Below are 20,612 nucleotides of genomic sequence, written 5' to 3' on the forward strand. Positions count from 1 at the left end.
GAACAGCCCCTGCTACTGCAGACCCTGTCCCAGCCCCCCCATCATGGCGGCGGCTCCGCCCGGCCCCGCGGCCCGGCCTGGCCCTGGGAGCGGGCCCAGCTCTCAGCAGCAACCGAACCTGGGTATGATACTAAAGCTTTATATATATATGTAATCTATTATCTATTTATATTATTTATAAGTACATCCCTATAAAGTTAACACATCATGGATTCTATGTTTCAATCAACAATGTCATCCTGGACTTCCTGTAGGTATAGGATGTGTCTCACTTCACAGAACCGTTTGTGTTGGAAGGAATGCTTAAAGCCCATCTGGTCCAACTGCCCTGCAGTGAGCAGGAACACCTGCAGCTCCATCAGGTGCTCAGAGCCACATCCAGCCCGATCTCGGGTGTCTGCAGGCATGGGGCATCCACCACCTATCAGGGCAACCCTATTAGCATGAGCAAGAGTTGCAAATGTGCCCTGTTCACTCACATCACTGTCATTTGATATCCTCAAAAGCAATTTCATGTGGATAGTCAGCTATCTTTTCATTCCTTCCATTCGTTGTATTTCTGCCATTCACTGAAACCGGAGACTTGTTTATACAGCTATGTGAGTTTGATTTTTCTTGTAGATCACAGTCAATAGTGCTTTTACACAAGAAAGGTTAAATTCTTATCTCCTCAAGTCTAATCAGTACTTTCCTTCACCAAACATGCAAACCGTGTGCCTTAAGATGTGTGTGGATTATGATGCTGACATAAGGAAAATCATTTTCTAATTTTATTTTTATTTGTGTGTGTGTGTGTGTGTGTGTGTGTGTGTTGTTTGTTTGTTGGAAAGTACTTGACATTTTCAGAGATACAGATTCAGGGCTTGGTCCGTGCATGTAAAACTCCAGCCTGGAGGGTAATGAGCTGACTGAGAGCTCCCTCCTTACCTAAATTAAAGTCATTCTCTGAAAATAAACGGTGTTAAACTCTTAAAAACAAACAAACAATATGGGGAAAATTAGTAACACGTTAGGAAAAGAAATCTCTACTCAGAAGATAGCGAGGCACTGACAGAGGTTGCGCATTGAAGCTGTGGGTACCCCATCCCTGGAGGCATTCAAGGCCAGGTTGGATGTGGCCCTGGGCATCCTGAGCTACTGGGGGGCAGCCCTGTCTGCAGCAGGAAGGTTGAGGCTGAATGATTTTAAAGTTCCCTTCCAACCTAAGCCATTCTATGATTTAGTGCTTACCTGCTGATCTGAAGTATCTGCCATTTGGATATCTAGCCCTAGACAGGCGGGCTAAAGCAGAGATGAACTTACAAAGCACCACATCTGAATGCTATTTTGTTCCCTTCCGTTATCTAGAAAAGGAAACTAAATGATCAGCCTGAAGGCAGATGTCTGAAGTTTGACAGTGTGAATCTCATGTTTGTTTAAGATAAATACTGGCCTGGAGGAATATTTCAAACAATTAATTTTCAGCTTTTTACCGAAACGGAAAAAAACCGATTTGGTACTTCAGTTACAAATTCAAACATAGTTTTTAGAGCTTTGTAGATTTATAATGTTTACGTTACTGTGCATGTTCTTTCTGGCCATGCCATCTCTATGCTAGGGCTTTGTGTGTTCCCTTGAGTTGCACAAAAACCCTCTGAGGTCACCAGGATTTCAGTGTTGGAATGAACAAGCTCTTAAATATTCTTGAATTCAAGAATATTTACATACAGGGAGAACATTTTCTGAGGCAAGCAAACTGATTCTGGTAGACAAAAGGACTGCACGCCTGGATGTTTTTCTTTGTATATGCCAGCACGTGTGTTTCATGTGACCAAAATGGCAATTATTCCTGTCACAGAATGAGACCGGGAGTGCGACAAGATGATCCCATCGCATGTGTGATAAGATGATCCCGTTACCTGAACTGTGGGTGATAAATGTTGTGTTTTAGACACATCAGAGAGAGAGTACTTTTGGTCACATAATGAGGAAGGACTGTGATTTGTTTTGGTGGGTCAGAACGCAGATACTTCATCAGCGGTTTATGCTCTGTTCAAGTATGCTAAGAATATACCATTTGTCATTTAAATGAGCTCATTTTAATGTGCAATGAAGCATGATTCATGTTTCCTTATACAATTTTATTAGCCTTTTCAGTTTGGGTATTTATCTGTTGTTTTGCCTTTTCAGTGTAGACATTTGGATTATTGGAAGCAGCCCAAGCAAAACTGAATGAATGGACGGCATGCAGGTGAGGTTTGAATGCATCTCAAATGGCTCTGAAGCGCGTAAGATGATTGTCCTCCGGTAGGATGCAGTCCCATATTGCATGCATTCAGCTTTCTGTAGTGATGAGTCATATGGACCCAAATGAGAATAGCCACGTGTGTAAAATTGAGATTGGAGTACTTGCAACGATATCACCACAGCACTTCAGAGCTGTCCAGTGTTTTCAACTGAGGCCTTTTATCTTCTTCTTTTTTCCCTGGCAGGTATCAGGAAGGTTTAAAATCATTGGCAAGCCCGAAGGGAAAATATTTAATCCTTAAGCAAACACGATTTTAGTACCATCAGCTCCTGACAGAAATCCCCAATTAGTATATCTTTTATTTATAATGATATCGTATGTCATTGGTTTATAAAGACAGTATACCACAAATGTGCGTGAGTAACAACAGAAAGCTTTAAATATTTAATCTGTATAAATCACTGCATTATTTTCATTCCAAACCGATGTCATTTTAAAACATTATTCAGTCCCATCCAAGAATTTCAGTTTTGGGGCATTTTGAAGTACTTGAGAAAAACATTTTTAAGTGGAAGTTTCTGAGGAAAAAAAAAAAAAAAAAAAAAAAAAAAGCACTATAGATTTCAGAGCCAATATGCATCCAGAGACTGTGCAAGATGGTCATAAATAGAGGAGATGAGAGAGGAGAAGAAAAAAGAAGGAGAGAGGAGAGGAGAGCAGAGGTGTGATAGGAGAGGAGAGGGGAAATGAAAAGAAAAAAGAAAAGGAAAAGCAAAGAAAGAAAAAGCAAAGCAAAGAAAAGAAGGCATCTGGAACATCCATTCCAGATGTAAACTGATGTAAAGTACTCAGTACCTCTGAAAATGAGCTTGCTTACCACGTGCCTGAATTAGGATAGATTGGTGCTTTGAAAATGTGAGCTTGACAACTCGGTTTTGCAAATGTGCAGCAATGTTTGATATAACATTTCCATCACAGGAGATCCTGCGCACATCGCAGTCAGGGAGGAAACAGGATGTCTGGAACAAGCGCAGGTGATGCCTCTGGGCTTGACCTTGACACTGCAGCTGGTGCTTGCAGGGCTGGATTCCTGTCTTCTTGAGCCTTGTGAAGCTTGGCAGTGTACAACAGCCTACCATGCATCACAGGATGCATTTTCAGGACCGGAAGCCAAGCTGTTATTGTTATTTACAGAGAACCTTTTCGCCATATGGGAGGCTTTCCTTCTAGAAAAGTTTCAAATGCAGCAACCGATCCTGCACTGCTCTTCCATCACTCTTGTACAGGTCATGGTGGGACAGCTGGAAGCCTCTTTCTGTCTTCGTTCAAACAAGTACCAAAGAGAGTTTTACGAGATCCATCAGCAAATGCTGCAATCCAAGCACATGCTAGGGCAACTCACAGTCACTTTGAAAGCAGGACTGCCCTGTGATTTCAGCAGGGACTTCCTGAAAACACGTGGTGCAGTGTGGTCTTTGGCATTTATATCCCGTCTCACTTCAGGCATGGGGGAAAAAAAAACAACCCAGGAAAATTTAAATAAAACAAATCAAGATTAGTGTAATCTCAGCGTTATGAATGTATATGCTCCGACTTCAGGAAATTATCTTTTTCAGCCTTCCATCAACTCAGCTGTTGAGCATATGTTGGCCTTGGTTAGTTTTGTTATGTTTGAGGGCACAGACATCAGTATGTATCTAATATTTGTTTCATATCTCTGAGATTTACAATTGATATGTATACTTTAATACTTCTGATAACATATAATGTTTGTCTTCTAAATCTCTGGGACAGTGGCCATCAGCCTGTTCTTGTGCTGGTAACAATAAGTTAATGCACATGTGCATGTGTATGCATATCTATGGCTCTTGATATGTGACTATGTTGATAGTGACTATGACTATCAGTCAATGTTCATAAGATCCCTCTCAGTCTTCTCTTCTCCAGTCCAAACTCAGCCTTTCCTCATAAGGGAGATGCTATAGGCCCCTAATAATCTTTGTAGCCTTCTGCTGTACGCTCTTGAGTAGTTCCCTGTCTTTCTTGAGCCGCTGAGCAGCACAAGAGCCAGATGAACTTTCACTCTTTTCAAAACCACATGATGTCGTATAGTATGGAATACCCCTTTGGCCTGTTTAAGTCAGCTGTCCTAACTCCATTCCCTTCCAGCTCCTTAGTCCCTTCACTGAGGACGGCCTTGGCTCAGTACAACACTACTTAGAATTGGCGTGTTATTAACACCATTTTTTTTCCTAGAACCAAAACATAACATCATTCCAGGGACTCTGAAGAAAAATCCATCCCAGCTAAAACTAAGACACCATGTCAGACACCATTCTGTCAGAGTGCCCCTCTGCTGCCATCTGTTACATGGCAAGAAAACATAATGGACTATTGGTGGGAAAGTTCAATCTACCGCCGTGCCACCAATGTCTGCTTCAGTCAACATAAATACATTTGTTATCTGTGAATTTTCAAATGGAATGTGTAGAGTTGCAATGAGACATTCAACTCAAAAGTCTGAGTATGCCTCTTTACTAGGCTTCTCTAATATACCAGAGAAAAGTATCCCTGGCTTCACAATCACGCTTTATTCACGCCATCGGTTTTTGTCTCCATTTCTAGTCTACAGAGAGAAGAGAGCGCTTTGGACTGTTAATTCATTCAGCATGTTTTCTAAGTCTACTCTGTATGAGCAAATTCATTTACCGACATTGTCTGTTTCTTTCCACTGGTAAGAATAGGAATTTAGATGTTAGTTCAGAAGTCAGCACTTCCTCTCTGATGTTACTTACCACCTGCAGGCACTACAGAGAGATTAGTAGGCACTATAGCAGTGTAGGCTACGTGAAGACACCCATCTAGTAACTTAAATCTGGAATACTTACAATGGCATGTCTTTTTGAGACTGAACATTTCTTTCCACATGTTTAATATGAAATTTCCTATTAAAGTCGTATTAATTCAAAACCCTGATACTTAACTTCTGACAACTCAAACTGTGGAAAGCGTGTCTCATTCCTGGGCCAACTACCGCAGTTTTCGGACCAGTATTGTTTCTTACCTGAAAGGTCAGGAATGTTGAAATACAGTTCAACAGACTTCCATTTCACAAGGTTCGGAGTCCAACTGTTTCCACCTTGAATGTACATAAACAGCTATTCTTTTTCTTCACGCTTTGGTTGGAATTAGTATCTTGTCAGCATGTAGTTTGATTATTTTGGAGTGAAAGATTTCTAGGATGATCACCATTCTGTGTAGTCAGTGCTCCCACTGCACTATACAGGTCTAGAACTCAGTATTTAAGTCTAAGTTTATTTAAGTTTAAGTCTAGAACTCACTATGACCTGCATTCAGTGCCAGACAGCCTACCTGAATGCCAGCCATTTCAGTCTCTGAAGATGCTACTCTACTGTTCTTTTTTTTATTTTTATTTTTTCCCTATCGTTTGACTGTTTTCTTAACTGTTATCACAAAGAAGTGAGATTGATCCAGGTCCTGCTTTTTAATATCAACTTTCTACCTTGCATTTAATACTATGGTTTGTTAGTCAAGGTTCAGACTACTTAGTCTTCAGGGTCAGGCAGAAAGAGGCTAATGAATAAATGCCTCTTGGCACTGTCATTTCTTATGTTCATACATGTACTCTCTAGGAAACAGACAGCGGCCAAATGAAATTTATTTAATATTCATTTAATCATGACCAAGAATTCATTGAATTTCTTTCGGTGAATGCTATCTCAAAGCAGAAACAACATTTTAAGCTCAAGGAGGGAAGGGTTAGGCTGGATGTCAGGGGAAAATTCTTTACAGAGAGAGTGGTGAGGGGCTAGAAGCGGCCGTTCCGGAAGGCTGTGGATGCTCCATCCCTGTAGGTGTTCAAGACCAGGTTGGATGGGGCCCTGGATAACCTGTTCTAGTACCAGATCTGGAGGTTGGTGGCTCTGCCTGTGGCAGTGGGGTTGGAACTTGGTGATTCATGGGGTCCCTTCCAACTCAAGTGGTTCTATGATTCTATGAAAACTCATGTTTTGCCAGCAAAAACATTGTAATAAGGGAAATGCAGTGGGTAGGCAGCTAAAAACAAGCACTAGTCTACACTTCCCTTCCGGATGGAAAAATGACTACAGTGATCAGGCTAGGTATCTTTAAAAGGCAATGTCTACCTGCATATGTTTGTGATTTCTCTGACAGCTTTTCAGATATCTTTGTGGAAATGCCTGAAGGATGGTTGAATTTATGGGGAGACTAGCACTAGCACAGCTTTGCATCTGCTTGTTAAGCTGTGAAAAGTAAAAAGAGATAAGCATGTGTGGAAACACAGAAACTACAACCAAAAAGTGAAATCCTCCAAACATAGAAAGAGAAATGATACCACTAAACACCACTAGATGGAAGGGTAATCAAAATAAACCAGAATATGAAGGAATGCTAGAATCACAGGGGTTGATAGGGACCTCCGCAGATTGCCTAGTCCACACATGTCCACCTTGCTAGTTTTAAATCTTTATTACTCTCTTTTTCTTACCGTCCTCCCAATCTTTGACACAGACTGCACCGTACCTCTGAAGTTACACACCTTTTTTCATTCTGAAAACTAGAAACTTTATTCTACTTCTTTAATTCTATTTATTTTAATTGAGCATTTGGTTAGAAAGAGAGAGAAAGCAATGCCTGAATTCATGCACTTCCAAGCTCATAAAGGACAGAGATAAACAATGTTACCAGAACTCCTGATGCTGACTGCAACAGTAGCTGTGCTGACAGAGCCAAGCAAAGGAAATAAGGGAACTGAGAGCACACAGGCTGGCTGAGAAGCGATCTCTGAAGCTAAAGCAGAGCACAGCAAACGATGCATGCTGAACTGAGATACACACGAAAAATAAGATGAGCAGTAAACAGAGGAACGGACATATTGCAGGCATTGTATTTCCCAGTGCAGGACCCCTTACAGGTCACGCACACAGGGGCTACGTGCTCTGCAAGAATCTGCCTTGACACTGATGGTTCAGAGATTTCACTATTACTTGAGACTAAATGCTGCTGCAGTGCCAATGGCACTTCAAAGGAGGTTTGGACCAAGCGACCATGCAGTCTCCAGACATCTCTTCTAACCAACATCTCTGTGAGCCTATGGACCTGGTTTACCCAGTTCTAAACTGCAGAGCATCTTTTAATCCCTTTGTTAAGCCTGCTTTGTGCTTGAGTTGAACCAGAAACCAGTATTCATGTTTTTCAGGACACTTCTGTGTGAGCCTGAGTTGGTTCATCCATTCCCCAGGCCGGTTCCATCTGTAAAGGGTGCAGCAGAACCGTGCCACACGACCACCAGTATCCCAACTATTCTTTAACTGTGCCAAAATATATGGGGTCTTACACCAAGAAACTGCTTCATCTCATTGTTTCGATGAAAAGATGTGTGGACTTCAAACTGAGAATATGTTTAAGTGGTTTTCAGAACAGAGAAAATAAAGGAAATAGTTTTTCTTTCTTTGCATCAGACCAATACACTTGTTCTGAGCTCAGCAAAGCCTTCCCAGTTGTGACAACTGAATGAATTCACATATCCTGCCTCACTACTTAGCTCCTCTGCTTTAGCTCCAAGTCAATGAGAGAGACAGGAGTTGCAAGCAGGGGCAAATGGGGCATGGATGGGACCTTACCCTTCCTGCCATGACAACAGCTGCGTCAACTGTAATACAACAGAAAGGCCCAGAACAGGAGAATTATATTTCAGTTATCCTTTTCACCTGATAAATTAAATGCAGAACAGAATGAAATAACTGGACATAATTGAGTGGACATCCAGCTTTGTACTTGTCTCTATAATATCTGATAATTATATTTTTTGGAGAAGGCTGTGTTGGATTCTCAGTTGGTTCATTCATTGCACAAGTATCTATTAGATTTCCAACCACCGAGATTTATTTCTTCTCGTTCGAAGTCCACATCATCATTTACATGGTCAAGAACATAAATAATGTTGGAAAAAAATTAGTATTAAATTCTAAGAAAAAATATTCAAGTCAATAATAAGAGAAGAAAAATGTATTTTACATATTAAAAATGAAAACAACTGTTATAAATTGTTATAAATTGTTGAGGAATATGATTTAGCTGGGAAGTATTGGTAATGGTTGGACTAGATGATCTTCTAGGTCTTTTCCAACCTTGATAATTGATAAATGTGATTCTGTGAAATATAAGGGCCTTAAATGTTTGCTTTTATGTGATAGACGTTTTTAACAAAACGTCTGTGTTGGCACTTACGATTTTAAGTTGTGTAATATTCCCTTTTAGTATTGATGTCTATTTACAACATCTGTGAAGGGTCTGTAACCTGAATGTGACAGGGAAAAACTAACAGACTGCTACTGGAATCTTTCCACTGGGTCCACGTAACAGGCTATTGACCAAAATCTGAAATAGCTCTTCTAATCATCAACAGCAATCTTACACAAATTAGATCAGACCCAGAGGACCTGATTAACTTTAAAATGCCTTACAGACTGAAAGCATCAATTTTGCTCCTCCTGCCCTCCTCTGTGGAGTCAAAATGGGACTGTATAACATACACTAGTTCAGCTGGGCACACACAGGATCAGGATGCAAGTCAGGCAGACAGCAGGGGTTCTACTTCCATGGAAAATTGCATTTCTGAGGACTGAAATTAAATGCGGTCTTTCTTCTTCTTCTTCTTTTTTTTTTTTTTTTCCCCTTCACTCTGTTACTCTGTAATTCCCATCCTGCAACAACTCTTTTTAGCAGCTGGAGATGGGCAAATCCCTAGCATGGGAAGCATTAATATCAGTGTAGTGCTGTCATTATAGGGATGCCACTGACAGAGGCAGATGGGGGCTCTGCCAGAGGAGAGCCACGTCTTATTTACCAGGATAGTTTCTGAAAACATACTTTGCTGACAGGGAAGCATGAATGAGAGAACACGAACCATCCTTTGTCATTAATTGATTGATATTTGCACCAACATTTGAAAGACTGACTATCATTGTTATGTCCCAGAGGCCTTACCCAGAGACTTGCGCTTGTTCACTCCTTCTAAATCAGGAACCAAGATTCTCCCCACCGTTTGCCACTTAGGCTCTCTCTTCCCCTGCCCTCCCACACATACCCTTTGTTTGACCCCATCAAAACTACAATGACTAAGCTTTAATAATTTTAATAATAAGCTTTTTATTGAAAGCAAAGAGCTCCGTTCACCCCCACCCATTTTCTTTGGCATTTGGAAGTTGGATCCAGCTTCTGACCAGAGATGCCTCACGGCTGATGAGTACGGATTTGTGCTGGGCGCAGCAGCTGATGCACTCTCCAGGGAAGGAAATTTCCAGTGTTCCTTGCAGTTCATCTGTTCTTTCTCACTCACTGGACGTACTGCTCTCTCTTTTTTCCTCTCCTTTGCCAAAGTCTTGAGTTAGTGGAGTTAAATCATTAAACAGATCCCTGCTGAACCTGAGTATTACACAAACATTTAAAACATATTTGGGAGAAAGACTGAAGAATCACATCAATCAACAGCCCAGGTAGATTCAGAGGACTCGGGAATATTAAGAAACCATCAAATGGTTCAAATGTTCCTGCAGAGCTTTTCTATAGAAGTTCATGTTCCAAATATTTTCAGTCTGTTCAATTCCCTTCCAACACGTGCAGCAGAATTATTTCCCATACCTGAAATGAAATCTTACAACGAGCTTTTCTATGTTTCTTGAATTCAACTTCTTTGAAGCAGACATAAGTTTTGGGCTGTATTTTTTAGCTGTATTTTTCATTATCTGTGGTAATACTAAAGTGGATAAATAACTATATTAAATAAACACATTCCCCTAATTTTTCTGCCTGGCTCCCCATAATTCTGCAACCGGGCATTCCTCCTCTTCAGTTCTCCTAAGCCTTATGGGCAGTTTCAATCAGATTAGGAAGCATAAGGTTCGAATAGGAATCTTATCTTAGGTTCCTAATTTGAACAACAAATTTGGACAACTGGAGAAGAAGCTCTCCTAGAGCAAGGTTTCCCTCCCAAGGACAGCAGAGGTAGATCACTGGAATTCCCTAAAGGCAGACCTCGTCCACCAAATGCAGATGCCTAGTCTTAGAGATAAAGACAGTGTTGTTTGTGGAGAAGGACAGAAGCACTGCAAGCAGAGCGGCTCACCAGCTTCCTTAAATTGAACCTCAGTTAGATCCTTAGGTTAGGCAGCCTTGATTACATCTTCACTGTCTACAGAACAAGGAAGATCTCCTGGAGGATGGAGCTCCTGAGATCATTTGTCCCCGCTGAGATGGGACACGTGGAGCTCAGCTATCATACTGTCTGCCCAGCAGTGGCCAAAGGGCCCTACACACGACAGAGGACAGGGCAGGGAAGTTGGGACTGTTATGGCGGGGAGCTGAAGAACCAAGAGAGAAACCCGGAAGAAGTAATTTGCTCCTCTTAGGATTTATTTTTGCTCATTAGTTCTTCTGCTCATAAAACATTTCTTCAAGTATGTCAGTTGCTTTTACTTACTCTTTCACATACCAAATGCATTCCATGTGCACCTGTGCAGGAGTAACAGCCAAGTCCATCCTTTCTGCACCATACACAAATCCTGTAGTACAGGAACATATCTTCTGTGGGAGGATTTACTGATATTGCAGGCCAACTGTCTAACTCTTACAGGAACAACCACTGCACTGATTCTTGCTTACATTTTTAATCTTTCTCTGGCTCTTGGCCATTTCCTAAGGAAATGAAACACGCCTGCATTGTTCCCTCCAGCAGACAGATGAGAAAAAGTCTGTTTTGAACTGTAGGCAGGTCAGTCTCCACTAGCCATTTTTAAAGAGATGGAAAAAAATTCAGCTCGCTTTAGGATTAATCCTACTCTTTCCCATTTAAAATCAATTTTCAGTTTTTGTAATCAGTTTGGTTGCCTCCCAAATCCAGTAAAGCGGATACTTTATTGCCAACTCTTCATTTCTGGTACCAAGTTCTTGATAAGGGCTATGTCAAAGACAACACTTGTTGATCTGCACAGAATTTTCGGTATAGCGTCTCACATAGGTTCTTTGTCTAAATAAAGCAGTGGATGACACATACACCTTCGCAATTATTTTTTCTAACGATCTCCATTTTGAAGGTTACAAAATACCACTGATGTTGTTTCAAGTAACAAGGATTCTTAGCATTCTAGACTTTCCCTTGACTAAGTACTTGGCTGAAATCCATTTTTTATGTATATTAGCATTCTAATCTCCCTGCAGCACTCACAAATTAATACTTTTACTCATTTGAATGAAGACACAACATTTAATAAGCCAATGTATAACTCAGCTGAGAAGACCAAGATTTTCAGCCTGATTTCAAAGTAACCTCAAAATGTAGCAAGTTTTTAACCTTGTGATTAACACAATGCAACAAGGTAAAGTCACCAAATACCTAATCACTATTACGAATCGTCCTCCATGGGAATTCAGAAGACAAATAAAAAACTGTTGCCTAATGAAAGCTTTAATGCCATGAGAGCTGAAACCACTGGCTCAGAATCAATTGAAAACCTGAAACAATAAGTTCAGTACACTTGATTACTGCCTCGCCCCCTCCCACCTCCCCCAGTTGGAAAACACCCTTTGTTCCATCCTATAAAAATTATGTTGTCAGAAAAATATGGTATTTTGTCAAGGATTTCTGCATCATGACTGTCCACTCACTTGGTGCTGGAGCAACAGTTCTGTCCAGGCTGTCCGTTCTGGGCAAATGGCCACAGAACGTGCACCAGTAGCCAAATTCCCAGCCAGTAGTTGAACAGTCTATTTGCATACAATGCAGATACACGGTGGGAAAACAAACAAAAAAAAAACCAAACAGAAAAGAAACAAACAAAACAAAACAACAACAACAACAACAAAAACCAACAAGAAACAAAACAAGCAAACAAAAAAAAAAACCCAACCAAATACCTCTAGTAATTCCAAACCTAGAAGAGAAGGCAGAGAAGTTTGGGAAGAAACTCTATGAAGAGATCTGGATTCATATCTACGAAATCAGATTTAGTGTTCATCTCTATGAATGTACTTTCTAGAGGTATGTATAATGACATCTTTTGGATCCTGAATGAAAATCATACTGATAACATGCTGCTACAGCTCTGGTAGAGCAGGGCTCAAAGACTTCCTGGTGACCACAGCTGGGCAAATGGGAACCCCACACCTTGTAGTGTTGTACCTGCCAACAGAATCTGAGAGAAAGAAAAAAGGACAAAGCGGTTGAATCCATCTTATGGAGAAACAGTTAAATGTGATGAGCCATGCTTTCTGGGACGTGAGCAAATGCCTTCCAAAGGGAAGCAGAAAGTGGCCACCAAGTCGTACTTGGTTTATGCATGACCACCCTACTTAAACCAGTAAAACATAAAGATATATTGAACCAAACTAAAGTGGAAGTACATCGTAACCCTGTAAATACCCAACCCCATCATAACAGAGAAACAAAAAATAAAAGATTACGATGAAGAAAAAAAAAATCAAAAAATACTAATTATAACTGAGATCCCAGCTAAAAACTTGCTACTAAAAAAGTTGACCTCAGTGTTTATACCATTACAACAACAAAAAACTTGTGAGCGGAATAACATAAAGAACCACAAAGGAGAAACAAAATAAATTTAACAAGTATTTATTAATCAAAAAAAGAAACAGAACGAAGATGAAAAGTTTGTATCCATATACGGCAGTAAAGTCCCCCGGCGCGCTCCAACTTCCCCATTAGCAAAGGCGCGCGTCCCCCGGCGAGCTCCCATCTACCCCCTAGCCAAGGCGCGCGTCCCTCTAAAACCTAACCTCGGCTGGCGCACTAAATCTAACCTCGGCTGGCGCACTAAATCTAACCTCGGCTGGCGCACTAAAACTAACCTCCGCCGGCGCACTAAATCTAACCTCGGCTGGCGCACTAAAACTAACCTCGGCTGGCGCACTAAATCTAACCTCGGCTGGCGCACTAAATCTAACCTCCGCCGGCGCACTAAAACTAACCTCGGCTGGCGCACTAAATCTAACCTCCGCCGGCGCACTAAAACTAACCTCGGCTGGCGCACTAAATCTAACCTCGGCTGGCGCACTAAATCTAACCTCGGCTGGCGCACTAAATCTAACCTCGGCTGGCGCACTAAATCTAACCTCCGCCGGCGCACTAAAACTAACCTCGGCTGGCGCACTAAATCTAACCTCGGCTGGCGCACTAAATCTAACCTCGGCTGGCGCACTAAATCTAACCTCCGCCGGCGCACTAAATCTAACCTCCGCCGGCGCGGAGTCCCCCGGCGCGCTCCCACCTCCCCCTTAGTCAAAGCGAGAGTCCCCCGTCGCGGGTCCCACGCCGCGCTCCCACCTCCCCCTTAATCAAGGCGAGCGTCCCCCATCGCGCTCTCACCTCCCTCTTAGTCAAGGCGAGCGTTCCCCGTACCGGGTCCCTCGCCGCGCCCCCACCTCCCCCTTAGTCAAGGAGAGCGTCCCCCGTCGCGCTCCCACCTCCCCCTTAATCAAGGCGCGCGTTCCCTGTCCCGGGTCCCCCGTCGCGCTCCCACCTCCCCCTTAGTCAAGGCGAGAGTCCCCCGCCGCGGGTCCCCCGCCGTGTTCCCACCTCCCCCTTAATCAAGGCGAGAGTCCCCCGCTGCGGGTCCCCCGCCGTGTTCCCAAATCCACCTTAGTCAAGTCGAGCGTCCCCCGGCTCGCTCCCACCTCCCCCTTAGTCAAAGCGAGAGTCCCCCGTCGCGGGTCCCCCGCCGCGCTCCCACCTCCCTCTTAGTGATATCGCGCGTCCTCTGTCGCGGGTCCCCCGCCGCCATCTCACCTCCCCCTTAATCAGGGCGCGCGTCCGCCGTCGCGGGTCCCACGCCTCGCTCCCTCCTCCCCCTTCATCAAGGCGAGCGTCCCCCGTCGCGCTCCCACCTCCCCCTTAATCAAGTCGCGCGTTCCCCGTCCCGGGTCCCTCGCCGCGCTCCCACCTCCCTCTTAGTCAAGGCGAGCGTCTCCCGTCGCGGGTCCCCCGCCGTATTCCCACCTCCCTCTTAGTCAAGGCGAGAGTCCCCCGTCCCGGGTCGCACGCCGCGCTCCCATCTCCCCCTTAGTCAAGGCGAGCATCCCGCGTCGCGCTCCCACCTCCCTCTTAGTCAAGGCGAGCGTCCCCCGCCGTGCTCCCACCTCCCTCTTAGTCAAGGCGAGCGTTCCCCGTCACGGGTCCCTCGCCGCGCTCCCACCTCCCCCTTAGTTCTATCGCGCGTCCTATGTCGCGGGTCCCCCGCCGCGCTCCCACCTCCGGTTTAGCCATGATGAGCGTCCCCCGCCGCGCTCCCACCTCCCCTTTAGTCAAGGCGCGCGTCCCCCGTCGCGGGTACCCCGTTGCGCTCCCACCTCCCACTTAGTCAAGGCTAGCGTCCCACGCCGTGCTCCCACCTCCCCCTTAGTCATATCGCGCGTCCTCTATCGCGGGTCGCCCGCCGCGATCCCACCTCCCCCTTAATCAAGGCGAGCATCCCCCGTCGCGCTCCCACCTTCCCCTTAGTTATATCGCGCGTCCTATGTCGCGTCCCCCGTCGCGCTCCCACCTCCGGTTTAGCCAAGACGAGCGTCCCCCGCCGCGCTTCCACCTCCCCCTTAATCAAGGCGAGCATCCCCCGCCGCGGGTCCCTCGCCGCGCTCCCACCCCACCCTTAGTCAAGGCGAGCGTCCCCCGTCGCGCTCCCACCTCCCCCTTAGTCATACCGCGCGTCGTCCGTCGCGGGTTCCCCGCCGCGCTCCCACCTCTCCCTTAGTCAAAGAGAGCGTCCCCCGCCGCGCTCCCACCTCCTGTTCCCGTCCCCTCAACGGGCTACCTCCATCCTCACCGCGCTGTGCTCCCATCCTCCGCCACCGGTCCCATCCTCTGCCGTGCTCCCGTCCTCCGCCGTGCTCCCTTTTCCTGTACGTGATGGTGTTTGATTATTAACTGCATTATGCCCGTTTATCTCGGAAATAGGAGTCTAGGAGTACATGTCATTGAGGGATTGCATTTTTGGCCATATATTTCAGGCACTTGAGGATCAAGGAGTTGACTACTCAAGGGACTGGAAAGAGTCTGGAGAAGTCATGGCTGTCAGGTGAAGTTCCTCGTGTGCCATCAAGTTCCTGTAACCATCAGGAAGATCAACCTGATATCATGGTCATCTACGACGAGTTATGACTAAGGTACTAACACAACAGGAAGGAATATTTAAAATGATTGCCCTACCATCTCCAAAGATCTACGCTCATAGGGGAAAAAAAATCCACAAGTAACCCATCTCCAGTCTGCCCTGAAATGGGGCCTATCAGAGGTGGACCGGGTCCTTTTCCCTGGTGTTCTGTCCGTGTTTCAGGCTGTGACTCAATCGTTATCATACAGTGACTCAAGGAACTTACACGTCTGCACCTCAATGCTGTGCTAAGGCACACGGAAGGGAGGAAGACAGTACAGGATAACCAGCATGACTTCACAAAGCGTAGGCCCTGCCCGACCAAACTTGTCCCTTTGTGATTTAAGTGCATCAGTGATGTAAGAACGGAATGCTGTTTCTCTATTAGATATTGAAAAGGGGAGATGGAGCTGAAGAAGTAGAGTACCACGTATTTGGATTTCGTAACTTCTCCTTAAAAACGGCTGATGTTTACAAGTAGAAATACCATCTCTGTTAGTAGCACAGTTTAGAAATACAGTCGCTGAATGATGGGATTCATTATTGCTTGCAAAAATATTGTACGGCTATTCTGTTTGGATAAAAGACCCTCAGCAAAAGTAAAACAGACTTAACAAACATCACAGAAGTCAGGGCCTTTACACAAGGCTGCGTAGCCTTGCTCTGTGGGTAGGCTGGGATGGAACAGGCAGGCATCAAGACGCTCCCCTCTAACCTCCTTCCAAGCTTATCTCTAGGCAAGGATGAGCAGATGTCCAGAAACAACAACCAAGTACTGAATGAGCACCTGTGCAAACTTAACTCATCGGTGAGATATACTTAGCTAGCAAAAATTAATGCTTATTCAGTATTCACATGTTTAGTTGAGCATCAGGAAGATTGCGAACCTAAAATACTCAGCCAATGAGGAACCAGGGGAGAAAGAGCAATAGGGCACAAAAGATGGAACACTTTTCTCTACATTGAAAAGGATTTGAATGACAAGTTGTGTCCCTCAGGGGTCAGGGCCCTTGAACAACTTCATCAGGGGAGCTGGCCAAGACAGCCCCCAAAGGGCCCTTCCCTTCCCACTCTTGGTACAAGGACTTGACGGTTCTGGGTTGGGCCCCACTGGGCTTCACGCTGCAGCACAGCCCTGCAGCTGCTCAGCACCGCTGAGGAAAATGGCAACCGAAACGTGAGAGCAGCTGTACCCATAGTTAAAACGCAACTACTCACCGCCCACCGACGACCGCACAGCGCCATCCAGCGCGGGCTCCACAACCGCCGAACAACGTCTGCCCTCCACGAAGCGTTATGACGCCCGCCTTACGTCACGTGGTACGGAACAGCCCCTGCTACTGCAGCCCCTGTCCCAGCCCCCCCATCATGGCGGCGGCTCCGCCCGGCCCCGCGGCCCGGCCTGGCCCTGGGAGCGGGCCCAGCTCTCAGCAGCAACCGAACCTGGGTATGATACTAAAGCTTTATATATATATGTAATCTATTATCTATTTATATTATTTATAAGTACATCCCTATAAAGTTAACACATCATGGATTCTATGTTTCAATCAACAATGTCATCCTGGACTTCCTGTAGGTATAGGATGTGTCTCACTTCACAGAACCGTTTGTGTTGGAAGGAATGCTTAAAGCCCATCTGGTCCAACTGCCCTGCAGTGAGCAGGAACACCTGCAGCTCCATCAGGTGCTCAGAGCCACATCCAGCCCGATCTCGGGTGTCTGCAGGCATGGGGCATCCACCACCTATCAGGGCAACCCTATTAGCATGAGCAAGAGTTGCAAATGTGCCCTGTTCACTCACATCACTGTCATTTGATATCCTCAAAAGCAATTTCATGTGGATAGTCAGCTATCTTTTCATTCCTTCCATTCGTTGTATTTCTGCCATTCACTGAAACCGGAGACTTGTTTATACAGCTATGTGAGTTTGATTTTTCTTGTAGATCACAGTCAATAGTGCTTTTACACAAGAAAGGTTAAATTCTTATCTCCTCAAGTCTAATCAGTACTTTCCTTCACCAAACATGCAAACCGTGTGCCTTAAGATGTGTGTGGATTATGATGCTGACATAAGGAAAATCATTTTCTAATTTTATTTTTATTTGTGTGTGTGTGTGTGTGTGTGTGTTGTTTGTTTGTTGGAAAGTACTTGACATTTTCAGAGATACAGATTCAGGGCTTGGTCCGTGCATGTAAAACTCCAGCCTGGAGGGTAATGAGCTGACTGAGAGCTCCCTCCTTACCTAAATTAAAGTCATTCTCTGAAAATAAACGGTGTTAAACTCTTAAAAACAAACAAACAATATGGGGAAAATTAGTAACACGTTAGGAAAAGAAATCTCTACTCAGAAGATAGCGAGGCACTGACAGAGGTTGCGCATTGAAGCTGTGGGTACCCCATCCCTGGAGGCATTCAAGGCCAGGTTGGATGTGGCCCTGGGCATCCTGAGCTACTGGGGGGCAGCCCTGTCTGCAGCAGGAAGGTTGAGGCTGAATGATTTTAAAGTTCCCTTCCAACCTAAGCCATTCTATGATTTAGTGCTTACCTGCTGATCTGAAGTATCTGCCATTTGGATATCTAGCCCTAGACAGGCGGGCTAAAGCAGAGATGAACTTACAAAGCACCACATCTGAATGCTATTTTGTTCCCTTCCGTTATCTAGAAAAGGAAACTAAATGATCAGCCTGAAGGCAGATGTCTGAAGTTTGACAGTGTGAATCTCATGTTTGTTTAAGATAAATACTGGCCTGGAGGAATATTTCAAACAATTAATTTTCAGCTTTTTACCGAAACGGAAAAAAACCGATTTGGTACTTCAGTTACAAATTCAAACATAGTTTTTAGAGCTTTGTAGATTTATAATGTTTACGTTACTGTGCATGTTCTTTCTGGCCATGCCATCTCTATGCTAGGGCTTTGTGTGTTCCCTTGAGTTGCACAAAAACCCTCTGAGGTCACCAGGATTTCAGTGTTGGAATGAACAAGCTCTTAAATATTCTTGAATTCAAGAATATTTACATACAGGGAGAACATTTTCTGAGGCAAGCAAACTGATTCTGGTAGACAAAAGGACTGCACGCCTGGATGTTTTTCTTTGTATATGCCAGCACGTGTGTTTCATGTGACCAAAATGGCAATTATTCCTGTCACAGAATGAGACCGGGAGTGCGACAAGATGATCCCATCGCATGTGTGATAAGATGATCCCGTTACCTGAACTGTGGGTGATAAATGTTGTGTTTTAGACACATCAGAGAGAGAGTACTTTTGGTCACATAATGAGGAAGGACTGTGATTTGTTTTGGTGGGTCAGAACGCAGATACTTCATCAGCGGTTTATGCTCTGTTCAAGTATGCTAAGAATATACCATTTGTCATTTAAATGAGCTCATTTTAATGTGCAATGAAGCATGATTCATGTTTCCTTATACAATTTTATTAGCCTTTTCAGTTTGGGTATTTATCTGTTGTTTTGCCTTTTCAGTGTAGACATTTGGATTATTGGAAGCAGCCCAAGCAAAACTGAATGAATGGACGGCATGCAGGTGAGGTTTGAATGCATCTCAAATGGCTCTGAAGCGCGTAAGATGATTGTCCTCCGGTAGGATGCAGTCCCATATTGCATGCATTCAGCTTTCTGTAGTGATGAGTCATATGGACCCAAATGAGAATAGCCACGTGTGTAAAATTGAGATTGGAGTACTTGCAACGATATCACCACAGCACTTCAGAGCTGTCCAGTGTTTTCAACTGAGGCCTTTTATCTTCTTCTTTTTTCCCTGGCAGGTATCAGGAAGGTTTAAAATCATTGGCAAGCCCGAAGGGAAAATATTTAATCCTTAAGCAAACACGATTTTAGTACCATCAGCTCCTGACAGAAATCCCCAATTAGTATATCTTTTATTTATAATGATATCGTATGTCATTGGTTTATAAAGACAGTATACCACAAATGTGCGTGAGTAACAACAGAAAGCTTTAAATATTTAATCTGTATAAATCACTGCATTATTTTCATTCCAAACCGATGTCATTTTAAAACATTATTCAGTCCCATCCAAGAATTTCAGTTTTGGGGCATTTTGAAGTACTTGAGAAAAACATTTTTAAGTGGAAGTTTCTGAGGAAAAAAAAAAAAAAAAAAAAAAAAAAAGCACTATAGATTTCAGAGCCAATATGCATCCAGAGACTGTGCAAGATGGTCATAAATAGAGGAGATGAGAGAGGAGAAGAAAAAAGAAGGAGAGAGGAGAGGAGAGCAGAGGTGTGATAGGAGAGGAGAGGGGAAATGAAAAGAAAAAAGAAAAGGAAAAGCAAAGAAAGAAAAAGCAAAGCAAAGAAAAGAAGGCATCTGGAACATCCATTCCAGATGTAAACTGATGTAAAGTACTCAGTACCTCTGAAAATGAGCTTGCTTACCACGTGCCTGAATTAGGATAGATTGGTGCTTTGAAAATGTGAGCTTGACAACTCGGTTTTGCAAATGTGCAGCAATGTTTGATATAACATTTCCATCACAGGAGATCCTGCGCACATCGCAGTCAGGGAGGAAACAGGATGTCTGGAACAAGCGCAGGTGATGCCTCTGGGCTTGACCTTGACACTGCAGCTGGTGCTTGCAGGGCTGGATTCCTGTCTTCTTGAGCCTTGTGAAGCTTGGCAGTGTACAACAGCCTACCATGCATCACAGGATGCATTTTCAGGACCGGAAGCCAAGCTGTTATTGTTATTTACAGAGAACCTTTTCGCCATATGGGAGGCTTTCCTTCTAGAAAAGTTTCAAATGCAGCAACCGATCCTGCACTGCTCTTCCATCACTCTTGTACAGGTCATGGTGGGACAGCTGGAAGCCTCTTTCTGTCTTCGTTCAAACAAGTACCAAAGAGAGTTTTACGAGATCCATCAGCAAATGCTGCAATCCAAGCACATGCTAGGGCAACTCACAGTCACTTTGAAAGCAGGACTGCCCTGTGATTTCAGCAGGGACTTCCTGAAAACACGTGGTGCAGTGTGGTCTTTGGCATTTATATCCCGTCTCACTTCAGGCATGGGGGAAAAAAAAACAACCCAGGAAAATTTAAATAAAACAAATCAAGATTAGTGTAATCTCAGCGTTATGAATGTATATGCTCCGACTTCAGGAAATTATCTTTTTCAGCCTTCCATCAACTCAGCTGTT

At 44.1% G+C, this 20,612-nt stretch overlaps 4 long non-coding RNA genes across 4 annotated transcripts; 2 read left to right on the forward strand and 2 right to left on the reverse strand.

The window, feature by feature from the left end:
• The first annotated feature begins 8 nt into the window (after positions 1-8).
• Positions 9-3,791, forward strand: LOC146758482 (uncharacterized). Its single transcript, XR_014934496.1, has 3 exons — positions 9-122; positions 2,170-2,230; positions 3,206-3,791. It is a non-coding gene; the product is annotated as an uncharacterized LOC146758482 (long non-coding RNA).
• A 3,064-nt stretch (positions 3,792-6,855) lies between these two features.
• Positions 6,856-16,747, reverse strand: LOC146758483 (uncharacterized). The gene is made up of 3 exons (XR_014934508.1): positions 16,648-16,747; positions 15,103-15,176; positions 6,856-9,694 (listed from the first exon to the last, which is right to left on the reverse strand). It is a non-coding gene; the product is annotated as an uncharacterized LOC146758483 (long non-coding RNA).
• Positions 12,881-13,596, reverse strand: LOC146758484 (uncharacterized). The gene is made up of 2 exons (XR_014934505.1): positions 13,301-13,596; positions 12,881-13,180 (listed from the first exon to the last, which is right to left on the reverse strand). It is a non-coding gene; the product is annotated as an uncharacterized LOC146758484 (long non-coding RNA).
• LOC146758485 (uncharacterized) lies at positions 16,725-20,539 on the forward strand. The gene is made up of 3 exons (XR_014934497.1): positions 16,725-16,876; positions 18,918-18,978; positions 19,954-20,539. It is a non-coding gene; the product is annotated as an uncharacterized LOC146758485 (long non-coding RNA).
• Positions 20,540-20,612: the final 73 nt, after the last annotated feature.

The sequence above is a fragment of the Coturnix japonica genome, chromosome 14, assembly GCF_054131305.1.
Source record: "Coturnix japonica strain WE chromosome 14, WE-NBRP24, whole genome shotgun sequence".
NCBI lineage: Eukaryota > Metazoa > Chordata > Aves > Galliformes > Phasianidae > Coturnix > Coturnix japonica.